Source organism: Schistocerca gregaria, chromosome 10, assembly GCF_023897955.1.
Source record: "Schistocerca gregaria isolate iqSchGreg1 chromosome 10, iqSchGreg1.2, whole genome shotgun sequence".
Lineage (NCBI taxonomy): Eukaryota > Metazoa > Arthropoda > Insecta > Orthoptera > Acrididae > Schistocerca > Schistocerca gregaria.
Window position 1 is genome coordinate 214,706,769 of NC_064929.1, and position 20,180 is coordinate 214,726,948.

Consider the following 20,180-nt stretch of genomic DNA (forward strand, 5'->3'; position numbering starts at 1 on the left):
TGTTGGAAACCAGTTAGTTTACATTTTCAAATTTTGAAAAATATTTATTGTTTTCTTCTACCAGAGTCCATACATGTTTTAAATTGTTCCGTCTTCGTACAAAACGTCACTTTCCCCAGTGAATGTCGTATTCAGTTTTTTCAGACTCAGGACGTTACTGACACATCAATATCTCTGTGAAAAGTATGTCGCGAGTGAAAGTCAACAACAACTGTCCAATTTTGTTTCTCCCATTTTTTTTATGGTAGACATGATCTAGCCACCCACGGCACCCTCCCAGCTTTTGGTAACGGGCGTTACGTAGAATGTCCTGGTATCGCCGGGGTAAGTGCCTAAATAATGTGAGTATCGGTTTAGCAATGTGTCGGGCAAAGAAACTCCATCTAAGTCAACAATTTACGGTCGGTTCAGCGAATTCAGAAGAGACGCGCAAGTACTGTTGTTCCTGATGAAAGTATTGCCATTGTTAGAGCAAGACTTGAAGAAAGTCGACGGACATCTTATGAAATTATGCGATTCACATTGGGTATTTGTAAGAGGCAAATCCAAAACATTGTACGTCGGTGGATTTTAAACTTTTTGGGTCACGGAGTCCTTCACCTGAAGATAAATACCCGCAGTTCCTTCCACACACGACACCAGACCTTAAGAGTGGGGTACATAAACTTTAGTTTCGGAAAAATGGAGAAGATTTTTGATTTCTTAATCAACTGTTGACATCACACATTTTAAGTCTGGATGACGTATTGTCCCACATTTTAATCAATTTTTACAGTGAAACTTCCTGGCAGATTAAAACAGTGTGCCGAACCGAGTCTCGAACTCGGGACCTTCGCCTTTCGCAGGGAAGTGCTCTAACGACTGTCTTACGAAAACCATGACTGACCTTGTTCGCCGAAAGCTTATTGTGTGATTCTCCTTTTGTTGTACCTATCTGCGACCCAGCATCTTCGCTGAATGGGGAGTAGCAACTATACTTTTCATAATATTGTTGCATTTCATCCTGCATTTTCCATTGTTTCATTCTTAAGGAAATTTTCTCTCTGTTCTGTGTACAATATATGTAAATCCTACAAACGAGCTTTCCATTGTCACATTTTCCTATCTTTTTTGTTATACACTTCAAGAATATTATAACATTAACACCGTACTGATTTTCAGACCATTAATTAACTGTACAGTTTACATTTACGATTAAGCAAAACTTTCCAGGAGTAGTATAGTTTCATTAAATACGACCATTTCGTAATTACATGTTGAATATTTGAAACAATATATTCAAAATTTTCCATGTTCAAAATTTTTCCCGTGTCTCTTTTCAGTTCTTTACGTATATAATTAAGTTATCGTAATCTCCTTTTGCTTAATGCCCCTACACACGCAGCAATTTTATCGGCCGACCGACCGACCAATCTCCTGTGCGCCTACACACGTCCCGACTGCCTACACTCCGCGATTACAGCGCTACCCTGTTGTTGCGATCTGTCTACCCGAAACTGATCGAGTATATGTTCGACATCCCGCTTGGTTTTACACCGAAACAAAAACGCGACAAAAAAGTCGAGAAAGAAACTCTGGGCAAAGAAGTGCATAATGCAAGGAAAGAAATTCACAAATGATCTATTACTTCAGCATCTGGGCAATTAAGAATGGATGAGTCTTGCGTTTTGGAGCTGGTGATCATCATCAGACTATTCTTAACGAAAAAGAATGCATTTATGAGAAGTTGTAAGCTGTGAGGATAAGCTGCTAGATACATTAGGACTTCCAGCCACTGGTGGAAGTTACGGAAACTCAAATTTAGTGCAGTTGCAGTCCGCCTCCGTAGCGTAGCGGTAGTGTTACCGCCTACCACGCAGGGGGCGCGGATTCGATTCCCGGCAGGGGACTGGGTGTTGTGTGTCCATTTTCATCTTCATCGACTCGCAAAGTCGCCGAAGTGACTTGCAATACGGTGGCCGAACTTCCCCGAATGGGGGCCTCCCGGCTAACAATGACATACGATCATTTCAATTTCCGATGCAGTTGTATACCCACAAGTATCTGCTGAAATAATTCCTGAAACCCGCAACGTTATTTATAGTTGACGGAGGAAATACATCACGATATATCAAAATAAAAAAGAAGTTTTTCATGCACACGTTGTTAATTTACTTATGTATTAGCATAAAAGATGCTCTTGTAAGCTCAAGAGACTCATTTCAAATTCCAGGAAGGAAACTACACATGCCGCACTTCATCTAATAAACACAACTAAGGGTATGTAAGAAATGAAGCATTTATCAAATGTTAGAACTGAAAAAATCCCACACTTGGCTCTTTATAGCAGAGGTATTGAATATAGGCTGGGCTTAAACACTTACAAAAGTATATTTTATGAATTAACGTCCACCGAGTGTCGATATTTCGGTATTTAGATTTCATTTCGCGTATGTATCGGAAATAGTACCTAAAGACAGAAATACAGAATGTCGCTGGACTTTTATTCTCTCTACGTGGCACAAGAAAGCATCGTGAATTTGTTAAAAAATGTGCTGCATGCATCGCATCTAAATTGCTATACTCTTCGCAGCAAGTGATCCAGAAATATCTGCAATCTTTAAATTTCGCCACAAACTGTCAATGTTTTGTCGGACGGACGGTTAGTACGACAGCGCTGCACGAGAGAGAGAGAGAGAGAGAGAGAGAGAGAGAGAGAGAGAGAGAGAGAGAGAGAGAGAGAGGAGGAGGGGGGGGGGGGGGGTTGGCTGATGCTACTCACCCGATGAGGAAAATTCGTCGTTTAGTCAGTCTGTCAAAACGCCTACACACGTCCAATTTCCAGATCGGTCTGTGTGTTTAGCGTCCTTGAAGCCAAACGTACCACGGGCAGTACACATTCACTGAATTTCAACGTTTTCGTAATTGCGTGCTGAACTCAAAGTAACGAAGTTCTAATCCGCTTCGTTTGCCTCGTGAGGCAAGTATTTTCTAGAAAGTACGAATCACTACCCCTCGCCAAAACAGTTCTACAAAGCAGTTCCCCGCCACCTGCTGAGTGCCAACAATGTGTCGAATGTTACTCGGCTGCCTCAACCTTAAGGCTAAGGTCGGAAGAATACGGTCCCAGTGGACGTCCTGGCTAATAAGCTGCTTCCTGTTTTATTTCCTCTCTCTTTGCCAACATGTGCCATACACTTATTTTTGCAGTACAAGTATGTACCGTTACCGTCGATTGGTAGTTACGTCTGCTTTCTGGAAATTTTTGAAAAAATTCGTGAAACAACATTCTCCAATCGTGACAACGCGCCATCGTATACAGCAAACCTAACAACGGAGTACCTGAATCTCCTAAAGGTCCATACAGCCCTGACCTATCACCTGTTTGTTCACTAAAATTAACGACATATTGTGTGCAATCGTTTTTTCAGCGGGTACAGGTGTGGAATATTAAACCTGGTTTCAAAAGTGCCCCAAGAAGATTGGAATCATTGCTTTGACTACCTTCATCGAATGCAAAAGCTAACCGTTTTAATTTTTTTTAAATAATCCTTGTTTGATTTTCTAAAAAAAATTCTGTGTCGCTCCCGTAATATCCTTTAATTTTGTACTTTTCTCTTTTTTACAGTTTTGGCTGTGTATCCATTTTCAAGAATTTATTACAGTTTTCGCCCAGCCACGCTGCAGATAGGCATCAAATAATTCTGTTCGTGAGGGAATTGTTTAACTAAAATGTCACGAATGGAGTAAACTCAAAAGTTTAGAGTGTACTGAAAAGTTCCTCTGCAGTTTGTTGTCCTCCAACATTACTTTCTATTAGTGTATTACGTAGTCCGTGATACATTGGGAGGTGTCCTGCCCCCTTATCCTTATTTAGTCAACCTCTGCCGTAAAGCTAATGAAATACAACACATGATTGAGTTGTACGAAGGACATCTTTACACGCACGTAAGACTAAAGCGTTTAACTGATTACCTTTGAGCCAAATGAAGCAAATTTATTACTGCCTCGCGACCTAAATTCTTTGAAGGTTATTTGCAGCGCAGTCAATCGGTAACTATGTCAAACACTGAAGACGCTCGAAAATATTCAGTTTTTTTCTGAATTTCTTTATCGTTTCTTGTCATGACGACTTCGGGATTAGATAATCTCTGATGACAACAGAATACATACGAGTTTGTACAACACGACTTTGACATACCACTCGTGTATTGTGAAGTTTAAGTTTGATCACTTAAAAAATGTCAATAAAAAGGCTAGTACATTTCTAGCATTATGCCTCTTAGCTTTCTTGTTGGCATGAAGTGTCTGATTGATGAAGCTTAAACTTCAATTGACGGTACACGACAGGTGTGTTGGAGTCGTGTTGTACATACGTGCTCCATGGTCATCAGATTATGGGATAGTACAGAAACGCGTCATGACAAAAAACAGTAACGACATTCACAAAAAAAGTTTTTGAGAAACTTTACAGTATTTCCAAAGTCTATTTCATAATTACTGTGATTTAAGGATTTTCAGTCCAATTTAGACTTTAAAATGTGTGTAGGGCTTAATATGTGCAGCACCGAAGTAGTCAAAATGTAATGATTTTCTAATCCAAGAAAAGTCAGTCAATGCATCTGTTCACGGTCATTCAATTAGATGACAGTCGCAGCGAACTCAGAGATGAAGCGACTAGCACATATAAAACAAGCGAGGAATTAACGAAGCGAAGTACAAACAGACCAACAACAACAAAAACGTATGAAGGTGATGTGACAATCGAAACTGATCTTGGCCATTAATGTTGTGATGGATTTCAATCAAAATTAAAGTCGTGTTTTAAAAATTGATAATAGCTGACAATCCGGTCTCATGTGGCAAATATAAACAATAATAATTTGCTTACACAGTCTGAATTTTGTAGTTGTTAGATACCATAGCTATCAGAGTGTCAGCACACAGTTTTTTTTTCACTCACCAAATAAATACGAAAATTAGTAATCAACATTAAAATTCATGTCATCAGTAAAAGTTTATCGCGCGCTCTTAAACAACAACAAATGTGTTGGAGTAATAATGTTCTACAGAAAGAAACAGATTCGCATTATTTCATTCGGTTGTCGTATACTAACATCCAATTAGCTACGACGAAATTCAACGAATAACAAGCCGTAGGACGCATCGCAAGCACTGCGTACACCGTAAACGCACTTTCAGCAACATGCAGATGATGGAAACATACCTGTCAGAACGCCGTTCCGGCAGCGCGAACAGGTGGAAGTTCTATCCCTCCGACAAGTGAATAGGTGTAGCAGGTACTGTGTGTGGGACGGAGACCGGATGTCGGGAAATAACCGTGCCCCCGGAGGCCGATACAGCAGCAACGACGCGATACGACGCGAGAGACGCGTGCGGTGCTTCAAGGTGCGTGCGGAACGAGTAGTGGACGCCACGCAGGCGACGTTGACGCGGCGGCGGTCGGCTATCGACTGGCGCGGCCGGCGGGCCGCTGCTGCGGTTGGCTCCCCCCACCACCGCGGCCTTCCCCCACCACCGCGCCGCTCCGTTCGGCGCTCACCATTAACTCCGCCCTTGGATAGACGCCTAGGTCGCGCCGGTACTACACACAATAGCGCCGAATCTGCATACAGATCTACGTCTACAATATGCAGGAAACTGCTGCGGAGTACATGGCGGAGGGTACTTAGCACGGTACCGCATGCCAGGGTTTTTTCCCGTTCAAGTAGCGTAAAGATGGGCTCACGTAACGGCGCGCTTCAGAAGCAGGCATGATTCAGCATTTCCTGCGCAAGCATGCACCAATCCTACACGACATCAGTTCATACTGAAATGTACTGTAAAATTAAATAAATAAATAAATGAATAAATAAACAGATAAAATCGGCACACCACAAAGGAATTATCCGAATGGGACGGAAATTGTGTAGATGAGATGTAAGTGTACAGACAAACAAATGATTCTAATTTCAGAAACGTTGGACGATTTACTCAAGCGAAAGAGCTTCACGAATTGATCATGTCAGCAACACGTTGGCCCACCTCTGGTTCTTATACAAGCATCTGTTCAGCTTGCCATTGATTTATAGAATTGTTCGATGTCTTCCTGATGGGCATCGTGCCAAATTCTGTCCAATTGGCTCGTTAGATCGCCAAGGTCCTGACCGTAATTCTCCAAACGTTCTGAGCTGGGGAGAGATCTGACGAACTTGCCGGCCGAGGTAGGGTCTGGGAAGTAGGAAGATAAGCATTAGTAACTCTCGCCGTGTGCAGGAGAGCATTGTCTTGCTGAAATGTAAGCCCTGAGTGACTTCTCGTGAAGGGCAACAAAACGGGATGTACAATATCGTCGAAGTACAGCCGGTTGTAAGAGTGCCTCGTAAGACAACGAAAGGCGTCCTGCTATGAAAACAAATGACAACTCAGACCATCACTCCTGGTTTACGGGCTGTATATCGAGTGATGGTGAGGTTCAATCCCACTGCTGTCTGGAGCGTCTCCATAAACGTCTTCGCTGGTCATCAGGCTTCAGGTCTCGTCACTGAAGTAAATTCCACTCTACTCAGTGAAACTCTAGGAAGAAGACGTGTATGGAAACGTCTTGGAAAGAGTTGGGAGACCAACCCGACTGTCATCTGTACAACACAATGCATCCACGTCTGCTTCGTTGCATTCAACATATTGGCGGTTACACCGGTTATTAATGTACCAGCATTTTGATTAGCAATGGCGTATCTGACGCTTATACAAACCTAAGATCTTGCAATCTTAACCACTTAAATTTGTTACCTAGAAAAATGTATTCCCGAAATTTGATTAATCTACATGAATTACTTTTGGAGTTGCGATTTTTTCCCGCTAGCGTATTTGGAATTTTAACTGCGAATCATAAACAGATTAAAAATTTGTTGCTTGAGGGAATGTTCCAAAAGCGATTACTAGGATCAAACGAAGAAAAGTAAACAGGTGAGGCTCGATAGTAAGTTAAGTAAGGACTCAACTTTCATTTCCAAGATCGGTGGGCGACGAACTTCGTAGCACCCACAAGCAGCACCTCACACTCCAACCGCTCGTGCACGCAGCCAGCAGCCCCGGCCAGAGTACACACGATGGAGACTTCCTCGCTACTCCACGCCAACCGACCGACCGATCACACACCGCCCAGCCAGAAAGTATATTCGCCACACCAAAGATAGTACAGCAGTACTAGTATCGATACACGCTGCTGCTACTGCCACTCACGGAGAGGACAACAACATTATCGTGATAATCGCCGGAGAAATGAAATGAAATGATCGTATGGCATTGTTGGCCGGGAGGCCCCATGCGAGGAAGTTCGGCCGCCGTATTGCAAGTCCTTTTCAGTTGACGCCACTGCGGCGACTTGCGAGTCAATGATGATGAAAGACACACAACACCCAGTCATCATGAGGCAGAGAAAATCCCCGACACCGCCGGGAATCGAACCCGGGACCCCGTGCGCAGGAAGCGAAAACGCTACCGCAAGACCACGAGCTGCGGACGCCGGAGAAATAAAACCACAGGACTGCAACCACGGTTTAACCCAAGACAAGCATGACTCGAGCCAGCCACGGCTCACCTATCATCCAGACTCATCAGACAATACAGCACACAGTTGTGCACAACGATCTGCGTAGCGAGTAAAGGTTTTAGAGATTTCACGTGGAGCAGATAACGACGAGACATTCCAGTGAGATCGGCGCTGTCTCTTGCTCTCCTGTGGTATTTAAAAACGAAATATTTACATTTTCCAGGTTTTCAGGAGAGTAAAGATAAACGGAAATAAGAAAGTAAGCTAAACCAACTAAAACCAATAAATAAACCAACAATTAAAATAAAAGCACACAAGTAAATAATAATATATTAATATTTTGCGCATTCCATCAAGCAAAATACTTCCAGTTCGGGTCTGAAAGCCATGCCCAACGCTTAAATAACTTTATGGGTCAGGGTAAACATTTTTAATACGCAAGCAGTTTATCAAGTCACGAAAATGCTCTCTTTAGAGTATTTCATATTGCCAGAAAATTTGAAAGTAGGCAGTTTTGATGAAGTTGTTAGAACAAATGTTGCTTAACGTCGTCGTTGTTGTGGTCATCAGTCCAGAGACTGGTTTGATGCAGCTCTCCATGCTACCTATCCTGTGCAAGATTCTTCATCTCCCAGTACCTACTGGTCTGAATCTATTTAGTATATTTATCTCTTGGTCTCTCTCTACGATTTTTACCCTCCACGCTGCTCTCCAATACTAAACTGGTGATCTCTTGATGCCTCAGAACATGTCCTACCAACCGACCCCTTCATCTACTCAAGTTGTGCCACAAATTTCTCTTCTCTCCAATACTTCCCCATTAGGTATGTGATCTACCCATCTAATCTTCAGCATTCTTCTGCAGCACCACATTTCGAAAGCTTCTATTGCCTTCTTGTCTAAACTATTTATCGTCCACGTTTCACTTCCATACATGGCTACACTCCACACAAATACTTTCAGAAACGACTTCGTGACCCTTACATCTATACTCGATGTTAATAAATTTCTCTTCTTCAGAAATGCTTTCCTTGCCATTGCAAGTCTACATTTTATATCCTCTCTAGTTCGACAATCATCAGTTATTTTGCTCTCCAAATAGCAAAACTCATTTACTACTTTCTAACTTTAACCTATCCATTTCCCTTTTTAAATTTTCTTACCTACCTGCCCGATTAAGGGATCTGACATTCTACGCTCCGATCCGTAGAACACCAGTTTTCTTTCTCCTGATAACAACGTCCTCCTGAGTAGTCCCCGCCCGGAGATCCGAATGGGGGACTATTTTACCTCCGGAATATTTTACCCAAGAGGACGCCACCATCATTTAACCATACAGTAAAGCTGCATGCCTTCGGGAAAAATTATAGCTGTAGTTTCCTCTCACTTTCAACCGTTCGCAGTACCAGCACAGAAAGGCCGTTTTGGGTACTGTTACAGGGCCAGATCAGTCAATCATCCAGACCGTTGCCCCTGCAACTACTGAAAAGGCTGCTGCCCCTCTTCAGGAAGCATACGTTTGTCTGGCCTCTCAACAGATACCCCTCCGTTGTGGTTGCACCTACGGTACGGCTATCTGTATTGCTGAGGCACGCAAGCCTCCCCACCAACGGCGAGGTCCATTGTTCATGGGGTAACATAATACATTAAATATCAATAATGGTCAAACTAATTCATCATGTGATTTTCTACATTTCCAGGACATAGAATATAGCGCAATCAATGCTGGCATAACAGCAGATAATTCCAATGAATTATCATTTACAGTCTACTGCTGCAACCATTTTCAGATCGCTCAACATGATGGCTACGGAAACTATTCGCAGCATGAACGCTTTGCTTATGTGTCTAAGAGACGAACACTTGCACTAGCCTCCCCGTTTTTGGAACAGATGTCCGAGTTTGCAGATGCTTGCATGCTTACACACGTTTGCTAAGTTGAAAGTCGGTCAAGCATGTAGCTGGTTGCAGGGTCCTGATGCTTGCAGAAATTTACTCACACGCGCTTCAGCATGCTTGCCCATGGTGCTGGTCATTGTGGTTGGAATACTTTCGAAAGTAAGAAGCGGAGTTTGTCTCTTATTTGTGCTGCCAAAATGCCAACGAGGCCGCGATAATTAGCACTGCAGCGAGATGATAATTTTGTCAACGAGTCTGGCACCCAACATCAAGTCGCATGGCTGAATACCAAAGGTAAATTTAACATTCTGTCTGGAGTGGTAAGGTGTAAAATAGCAGAGAAACAGATACATACAGATATGTGTGCAATCTATGTATATGATCAACACCTGCTCCTAAGCCCCTTGATCGATTTTAACCAAACTTGGTACACATATTTATTATGTCCGAAAAAAAGACACCACACAGCATTCCCAGAAGTGATACATACTACGAACACTGAAGCGCCAAAGAAGCTGATATATGCAAGCGTTTTCAAATACAGAAATATGTAAACAGGCACAATACGGCACTACGGTCGGCAGTGCCTGTATGACAACAAGTGCCTGGCGTAGTTCTTAGGTCGGTTACTGCTGCTACAATGGCAGGTAATCAAGATTTAAGGGAGTTTGAACGCAGTGTTATAGTCGGCGCACGAGCGATGGGACACATCTCCGAGGTAGCGATGAAGTGGGGATTTTCCCGTACGAGCATCTCACGAGTATACCGTGAATATCAAGAATCCCGTAAATCTCCGACATCGATGGGACCGGGAAAAGATCCTGCAAGAACGGGACCAACGACGACTGAAGAGAATCGTTCAACGTGACAGAAATGCAAACCTTCCGCAAATTGCTGCAGATTGCAATACTGGGCCATCAACAAGTGTCAGCGTGCGAACCATTCAACGAAACGTAATCGATATGGGCTTTCGGAAGGCCTACTCGTGTAGCCTTGATGAAATAACGTCTCGCCTGGCCACATCAACACCGACATTGGTTTTTTGATGACTGGAAACATCTGGGCTGATCGGACGAGTCCGTTTTTAAAATTGTATCCAGCGGATGGAAATGTGTGGAGACAATCTCATGAATCCATGGACTCTCCATGTCGGCAGGGGACTGTTCAAGCTGATGGAGGCTCTGTAATGGGGCGTGTGCAGTTGGGATCCCTGATAGTCTAGACACGACTCTGAGTGGTGACACGTACGTAAGTATCCTGTCTGATCACCTGCATCCCGCTACGGTCGCAGGTTCGAATCCTGCTTCGGGCACGGATGTGAGTGACGTCATTAGGTTAGTTACGTTTAATTAGTTCTAAGTTCTAGGCGACTGGTGACCTCAGAAGTCAAGTCGCATAGTGCTCAGAGCCATTTGAACGACCTGCATCCATTCATGTCCATTGTGCATTCCGACGGACATGGGCAGTTCCAGCAGGAATATCGGCGCCACACACGTTCAGAATTGCTAGAGAGTGACTCCAGGAACACTTCCGCTGGCCACCAAGCTCCCCAGACACGAACATTATTCAGCATATCTGGGATGTCTTGCAACGTGCTGTTCAGAAGAGATCTCCACCCTTCGTAATCTTACGGATTTATGGACAGCCCTGCAGGATTCACGGTGTCAGTTCCTCCAGCACCAGTTCAGACATGAGTCGAGTCCATGCCACGTCCTGTTGCTGCACTTCTGCGTGCTCGCTGGTGCCCTACGCAGGTGTACCTGATTCTTTGGCTATTCAGTGCAAATTGGTGGTGGGGGGGAGAGAGGAAGGAAAGTGAAGGGGAAGAGCTAAGGACATCAGTTGTATCGTCACTTCGTTTGGAATCAGCGACCATGAGTAAAAATCAGGATGTCCTGCTTACGGGACAGTAGCCTTAACCTAAGCGCCACCAGGGCACAGGTTATGGCAAGTGCGTAGACTACCTCGGCAGGCTTCCTAGCTGAACCCCGCTTCCAGCAACCGCCACCTATCTATCCGCAGTCCCTGCCAATTCGGTGGATGCTCGCTACTTTGAGATTCCCACTGGAAGTCGCATGTGAATGTACATCCTCACTGAAGGTTGTGGATTCACTGCCCATCGAGGTGAATCAGTTACATGAATGCGTGGAACAGACACCTCGCATTTTCAATAAACACTGCGTCCAGCTGGCACAGTGGTTACTGAAACTGCGTAGTAAGCAGGACATCCCAGGTTTCAGTCCTGGTTCGGTACACATTTTCACTCACCACCGCTCATTCCGCTCAGAGTGTGAGGCGTACCGCCGTATACCGATCCTGCCTTGGAGGCGGTTAAGTGGGAGATGTGCCTCAGAGCTGGATAGTGACAGATGGTGACTCTTTTTGCCAGTCACTTGGGACTTTGCGCTGGGCGAGAGATTCGCGACGGATACAAGCTCCGTAAGGGGCCAATGCTCTCGCGATGGCCAGACGACGTTATGTTGGTACGATTCGCCTGTGAACGATTTTTTAAGTACTGACCTTAAAACTTGGGTTTTCATTTTGTTATGTTCAGCTACGACATCAGACAATTCAACGAGTGACCCGCTTAGCGATTTTAGGAACTTGTAATATTGATTTGGGCGGAGGGGAGCAAACAGCGAGGTAGCCGGTCGCATCGGGTTAGGGAAGGATGGAGAAGGCAGTCGGCCGTGCCCTTTCAAGGGAACCATCCCGGCATTTGCCTGAAGCGCTTTAGGGAAATCACAGAAAACCTAAGTCAGGATGGCCGGACGGGGGTTTGAACCATCGTCGAGTGTGCTAAGCACTGCGCCACCTAACTCGACTTTGTGGAAGCATGAAGACATAAACAATCATGATGGAATTACATAGTGTCATTCACAACACGAGTAACAAAATAAGGCCTTTACATTTCCTGGAAGGAAATTGATATAAAGGGACTCATAGTTCCGTTGTGTTATTGTACTGTTAGTACTTTATTGTCCAACCTCCGTACTTCCTGTTTACTTGAGAAATTCTCTTCAGCATTAATTTTGTAGTTGTTTGTAGTTCTTGCAGTGAAATTGCCACCCACTCTTCTGGTGTCCTTCTTCCCAGCTGCTGAAATTGCTTTCCATTGCGATAAACACGCCTAGCAAATATTCCCCATAGCTTTTCCACGGGATTCAAATTCGTAAAAGACATCGATATCTTTATCTTCAAATCACTTTTGCTTGTAGCACAAACATGCACAGATGCAATATCTTGTTGAAACATTAGACTTTCCTCCCCTCGGTCCTCACATACGTTCTAATCCATTCTTGCCTCTAGCATCCCAGTGTGCATGTTAGACTTCGTTCTGGTGTTCATCTTGGCATAGAGAGATTTACATTTAGCGTAGAAAGCTACTCAAATCGTAACACTTCCAGTACCAAAATTTTTGCTCATTCTTAACTGCTGCTCGTTCTCACATCATGCCACCTATTTTGAAATACATCCGGACCATCTAAATTAAGGCTCTTCTCATCACTGAAGATGACCTTGTCGCATTTGAAGTCCATGACATAGGTTTTTCAGCAAACTCCATTCCATCCTGTTTATATCCGGATGTTAGAGCACGTTCTGCAGTTGTTTCTTGAATGTAACACGTTTGTCAGTTGACAAAATTTATCGTACATGCCGTTTTAACTCATGGAAATAGAAAAAAGTCCCATGGAACGATATCTGGTGAATAAGGTGGCTGTGGTACTACGGAAATTTGTTTTTGATGTTAAAAGTTGCTGTGCTGACATAGCAGTATGGGATGGTGCATTATCATGATACACAATCCAGTCTTTCTCATACTAATATCTTCAGTTATTATTAGACGAACCGTTTCTCGATTGATGTTCAGTTCTTGTGCAACCGTTTTCACGGATAATCTTCGATCAGGTCGTACGAGTTCACGCACCCTGATCAAGTTGACATCCGCGCGTGAGGTTGGCGGTTGTCGACTGCAGTCTTCGTCTTCACATTCGTTGTGCCTTCACTAAACATTTTATGCCAAAGAAAAACTTGAGCTCTTGATATGAGCACCTCCCCAAAAGCCTTCTGTAGCTTACCATAAGTTGTATCGTTTTCACCAAATTTAACGCAAAAAGAAATGGCGTACCGTTTCCGAAAATTATGCAGTTCCATTTCTGTGACGAAAGACACACACGTGTTCACTTATTACAGCACAACTCACGACTGAGCAGTTGCATCGATGTGCCACTTGGACTAGAAGCAGCTTATAGACCAAGGTCAAAGATCTTGTGCCTAGACAAGGCCGCAGGGTTTGTAAGGGATCCCACGAACATAGATGCTAGTATCCGACACCCAGGTCGATAATAGACAGGAGTCGATTGTCGAGCGCTGCAGGAGGGAGTGAGACGAGTGTCGAGTGCGAGGAGGTACTGGAGAGTGCCGAGCGAGAAGTAGTGCTGGAGAGACGGGCAAGAACGGTGGTCGAGTAAATCCACCGGAGTATGGCGAGTGAGCGCTTCCCCCTGGTCGTCGTGGGGTGGACCCTCATCGAGTGATATGAAACAGAGAGTGACAAGCGCCGAGTTACGTGTTTCGCGTCAACCGCGTCGGCCAGCTACAACCATGGATTGCAGTGAGGATTGTTGCGGATGTTAACCATCAGCATTGCGTGTGACGAAATACCTAAAATCAGCAACCAATAAGAGATATAACCGTAATCAGATGTGTAAGGCGAAGGTAGCAACTGCCTCAGTATTTGTGGGTTAGTAGGAAATATATATCAGTTTGCACATCGCAACCTTTGTGGTCCTTAATAATAGACAAACTTTCAATCATTCCACTATTCAGTTGCGAAACAGCCGCACTCTGTTGAAATATCCCCGAAACCACAGCTGAAAATCCGATAGCCTTTCATCCAATAAGCACACGGTCAAATAATCGTAATAATTAACTGTTTGGCGGCTTCGATAAATTACACAAAATCCAGTAAAAGATTTAAACGGGGGTGTTTCACGTTGCCACATCTTGCAAAGAAAATCAGTCTCATTACTTTATTGTCGCACCTCGTACACTGTGCACAGCTATTCCAACCGAGAATATTTATTTTCCTACAAATATGTATGCCTTGATGGTGATTTCCGCTTCTGTAAAATAATATCGTCTTTCTCAGGAACTAGAGGCCGTAGCATCAAAAGCGACTAGCCAGGTACGTCTCTAAAACTCATCGAAATCCGTGATTAACAGGCCTGATGGTCCCCGTGTAAGCTGGACCCAGCTATCCGCCTGTCTTCTGCGCTTATTCGATGCCTCCCTGGCTCTGGCATTAGCAACTTGTTCCCTCCTTCCTACTCCATCAGTCTCCTCTCCTCTCCCCTCCCCCCCCCCCCCCCCTCAACGCTACCCCCTCCTCTGCGTCTTTCAATATCCTGCCGCTGCAACGAACGTGACCAATCAGCCGCTGTTATCTGCTCTCGACCGACTTTATTGTTTTCGCCCCATTGTCCCGGCCGTGTCTCGCAGTCTAAACTCTTTCTCCTCCGCTAACTCAGATCCTGTAACAATCCGCAGTCTATACCACCGTTGCTGCTGCTGTTGCTTCTTATTATGTACACAGTTGTACTGGGACAACAGCCGGTACAAGATCACTTACAGGCATAAAAAAGACAATAATGTGCACGTAGTTCGTTGTGAAACCTCTTCTGCATATTGCATAGGGCAGAAGCATGGGGAATTTCGCTGAACAGGAATTATTCAGTCCGTTCAAAGACTGTCATTAACAAAAACACAATAGAGAAGGTTAGAACATTTACCTGTTTACGGAGTTTGGCATCCTACACGGTCCTGTGAGCAATAAATTACAACTATAATGAAAAAAATATAAAGTTCACACATGAGACTGAAAACGATAGTACCTTGCCATTTCAGGGTGTGGAAGTATACAGAGCTGCCAAAGGTAAACTGGGACACAAAGTGTACCGGAAACCATCACACACTAATCGGTACCTGCACATTGAGAGCCACCACCACCCAGCTCAAAAGTATTCTGTTCTGCATACGTTTCTGCCCGAGCCTACCGGATAAGTGATGAAAATATCAAAGAAGAATTAAAGGAGCTACAACACATGTTTCGTGTCAACGGCTATGATGACAACATCACAAGAAAGGTAGCTAAAACCAAAGAGAGCAGAACAGGAGAAGAAGGCAAAGAAGAGAAGCTCCCACTGGTACACTTACCATGTGTAAAAGGCATCAGTAAACGGCTAAGCAACGTCCTCCGCAGACGAGGTTTCAAACCGATTTTCGTAAGCAGTCACAGGATCCACAAAATGACAGGTTCCACCAAGGATGTGGTCAACAATGTTAACATTGCAGGTGTTTCAAAGTACGGTGTGAGTGCGGAGCTACCTACTAGGACAAACGGGGAGATCTGTGAGCTTACGAGTATCAGAACACGAACGCTACGTACTATTACAACAACATAATAAATCTGCGATAGCGGAACCTATCAGGTTCCAGGAAGCCCGGGTACTGGCGAAAGAATCGTAGATGCGAGAACGCAAAACACAAGAGGCGATCGAAATTATTAAGCAGCCTGACCCCATCGACAGAGAAGATGGCTACAAACTCCCGGCGTTCTGGCTGCCGGCCACCCCAGTCCAACGGGCCGCGAGCGGTCGCGGGGCAGAAGCTACACGGGACACGGACGTATCCGCACGAACAGCTGTGGAGCAACTGTCACTCCACTTCCGCGCACACCAGCAGGAAAACTTGCCGACCAGAAGCCGAACGCTGATTGGCGGACAGCTACTAATCGTTGACGACATGGACATCCACCAATAGCCTCTTTCCTTCCATCTTCCCTTACGTCATGGCTAACCAATCATATTATAGGGCCAATTAAAAGTTTTACAACAGTGACGTCAGACATCGATAGTCTGTAATAAATAGAAGCACCTATCGCCATGCAAAACCAGTCGTGTCCTGAGGAAGGCCGATGCAATTCGGCCGAAACGTCTGTTTTTAGTTTATTTTTAGCAATGACGCGGCATAATGTCCAGAAGAATTTTAATCACCATTACATTGGCCTTGGAAGCCTACGTTCTTATAATGAAGAAATACGCTATCTTGGACACTTCCCATGTTTTGTTGGAATAATCGGTTTCGACCCGAACTACAGATCTTCAGACCACAGAAGTATCTGAAACCGTCAGAAAACTACTTACTTGAGTTGTCGTCCAATTCACGCTTCCCTTTGCCTGGACGTCTATTATGTAGACAAAACATTGTCCCTTCATGTCAATTTGTGCACTCTATCGTTTTCTGGTATTTTCGCTTTGATGCTCCAAGTGAAATAGCTTGCACTAGTGTACAATGGAGGCTATCACTGAATCATATGAGAGATCTTTAAAATTTATTCCTAAAGAAGTTTCTTCCAGTAGACTCAATATTTCCAACCAAGATTTTTTTTACTAACATTAAGAAGTTTATATATCTGGCCAGGTCTATTCTGCCGCCTTACCTAAAACGTTATATGAAGTTCATAGTGTTTTGCTGAAAATGTCTGATTTAAGTGTAGAAAAACAAAAATACGCTTCTCTTCAACGACTGTAACACTGTATATCATTCTACTGATAATGACGAAAAATTTATTGACGTTACCTTCTACTACTGCTGAAGTTCTTTTAGCAGTTTTTTACAATTTATGTCTCAAACAATGGTCAGAACACCCCTTTAACCTTTTATTTGTTGCTTAAAAAAACAGGAGTTACGTACGAAAAACTATTAGCTGAAATCGTAAATGCTTTGACGATATGAAAATAAGGTTTCAACGTCAATCATTGTGTATGATTCAGAAGTAGCTTTATACAAAGCCGTTAGTCAAGAGAGGCAATTTCCATCAACAGTGAGACGTACTGTTCGAGTATTGCCACTCAGCGCAGTGGCTGATGGCAGCTACCGTAAACGGGAAAAGCCTTTAGGGTCGCTCCCGTCAGTCTCCGCGCCAACTGAAAACTTAGTTTGAGCGAATATAAGGTGTCATTTGCGCAGGAATGGTACAGAAAAATGCAAGAATTAGGCCTATCTTCCGATTACTTGCAAAATTACACTGACATAAACTGTGTGCTTGGTTTGACTTTTTTCCCCTCTCGACGAACTTGGTGAGGGGAGCTTTTGTTAAGGCTGTAATGAGCGTTAAACACGAAACTGAAAATGTTGTTACATAACTTACTGTTAATTTGACAAAGAACTTCATCAACTCAGAATGTGAGTTTCCATCCGAAACTTGGGCTTCTAATACTACACTTTCCGAAGGAACAACTCATGCTTGTGAGCCATTTCAGAGGGCTTTGCGCCTAAATTTTCAGAGTGCACATCTACATATATCATTCTGTTGATGCTATTATTCAGACGTCCACCCACATTAAACGAACAGTACAGATAGGCCTCAACGATCAAATGGAAAAATTCGAAATGAGCTTTTGGCGTCATTGGCCGGGAGGCCCCTTGCGTAGCAGGTCCGGCCGCCTTGGAGCAGGTCTCACTACATTCGATGCCACACTGGGCGACCTGCGCGCCGGATGCGGATGAAATGATGATGAAGACTATACTCAACACTCAGTCCTTGGGCGGAGAAAATCCCCGACCCAGCCGGGGATCGAACCAGGGGCCATAGGTGACCCAGCCGGGAATCGAACACGGGCCCGTTGGACGGCAATCCGTCACGCTGACCCCTCAGCTATCGGGCCGGACAACGATCTAGTAATAAACGTTTTGGTCATATGAAGTATACACTGATGAGCCAAAACATTACTACCACATCCTTACAAGCTTCCTTGTGTGTCAATGGGACGAAATACACCACTGATTCTGCATATCAGGGATCCGGCAGTTTGTTGGTGGGTTGTGAGGGTACGTGGCAGTGGATGTCTACGCACAGGTCATGTAAACCGCGTAAATAACGGGCCGCTGATCTGCGTACGGGGTGACGGCACCCGATAGCCACCCCTACTGATTTCATAGGGTTTGTAACACCACAGCTCTAATACTCAACTGATTTATTTTGCTTTTGCTTTATTTTATTTAATGTTACATCGTTGAGCTTCTGTAAATGTTGTTTGTTTCACTCGGTGACACAAAATTGTATACTCCTTTCTTTCTAAAAACCTTTGATATCATGATTTGATTTTATACGAAGTAGTGTATCTGCCATTTAAACTCTTTGTCCCAATTGGAGGGAGACAAAAACTTACTGTATATATTTGGAATTTGTTTAAATAATTGTGTAGAACTACCAATATATGCAAAAGGCTCTGTTTTATTTAAAATGTTTGCTTGCTGTTAGGTAAACTGCTGACCTTCACTTAGGGTTCTTAGTTATTGTGTATGTAAAAGGTGTTGTGGTTCCCCTCGGGAACGGAACTGTGTAGCGAGCGGAAATTGTGGTTGGCCTAGGTACAAAAGGTGGAACAGAAAGTCAGTCGGGGACGAGTTACTAAACTGTGAACTGCCCATGTAAAAGTTGTATATTGTGCTGGTTCCGAGAGAGGCTTTTCCTGACGCTTTTCAATGCCTCAGATGTACGGATAAAGAGCTGGAACTATTTTGAAATTGGTATTTATCATCGCCACCAAGAAATTACAAGAGTCCAGCAGTTCTACCTGCAAATCCACCTAGCAACATGCAATCGCCAACACATTGCGCAATCACTGTAACGGAACAGCATAGCAATGTACATTGAAGTATCAGCTTATTGGATGTGTTAGTGTGCTCAAATATGAGGTAATTTATAACTCTCAGGTTGCTCTCCGTTTGAACTAAAGTGATTACCGAGTGTCCTTACTGAAAGAACATTAAAGTCCAGTGTTTTGCTAATTAATGCCTCTTGAACATAGTAAAAAGAAAGTTAAAGTCAATGTGGCAAGAGAGTGAGTTAAAGTAAATGATGCTTGCTGAAAATAATTTTCCTATTAAAACTACTTATTAATATGTTGTTGTCAACTTTAAAATTAAAATTTCTTAACACTGAGGCTTATAAAGTTTTGCTTAGTTAATGATCATAGTGCTGCCTGTAGTAAATTTTAATAGGTGAGTCAGTTTCTTGCAAATTTGTCAACATTGTGTCTCACTGCAGTAAAACTCGTGAATTGCATTTGTGGAAAGTTATACACTCATGTTTGCTAAGGGCTTGTCTCTCTTTATGTATTGGAAGTGCATATTAACAGTATAACAGGATACACAGTTTGTCTATCGTGCTAATGCTAGATAACAAGTAACAGGAAGACTACTATCTATGAAAACAATAATATCCTTATTCAAAAGATAGTGAGAAGTAACTGGTTAGTAAATTCCATTTAACTTTCATTGTAAATAGAAAAGTATTTAACTAAGAGAGACTTAACTTGTGACCCGTTTATAATTTTGCAATGAACTACATTTACAATTTTATGTCAGCTAGGAAAATGTTTGAAAAATAATACTGAACCTATGTCCAATTAATGATTCTGCAGTGAATATTATAAAGACCATTCAGTTTGAATACGCCCTGAAAGTAATAGTGTATTTCGTTATCTGTTATATTTATGCAAATAGTCTGTCCTGCTCTGTCAGCTTCCAATTTTAACCGTGAAGATAAGCAGGTGTCAGAGTTCATTGCACTCGCTTGTGGTGAAGTATAGGTTGTGTTTGTCCGTTAAAGTTACTAATAACTATTTTGTTGAACAAGAATGTTTATCATTCTCTTGCCTAATTAGGCTGGCGACCGTTT

General features: G+C 43.4%; 1 protein-coding gene across 2 annotated transcripts in view; it reads right to left on the reverse strand.

Moving 5' to 3' along the window:
• The window catches only part of LOC126293690 (uncharacterized), a 667,805-nt gene extending 662,350 nt beyond the window's left edge, over positions 1–5,455 (reverse strand). For both annotated transcript variants that reach the window (XM_049986991.1, XM_049986986.1), the window contains exon 1: positions 5,207–5,455. The gene's annotated coding sequence lies outside the window, so the exon portion shown is untranslated. The remainder of the gene's footprint in view (positions 1–5,206) is intronic.
• Between the last annotated feature and the right edge of the window lie 14,725 nt (positions 5,456–20,180).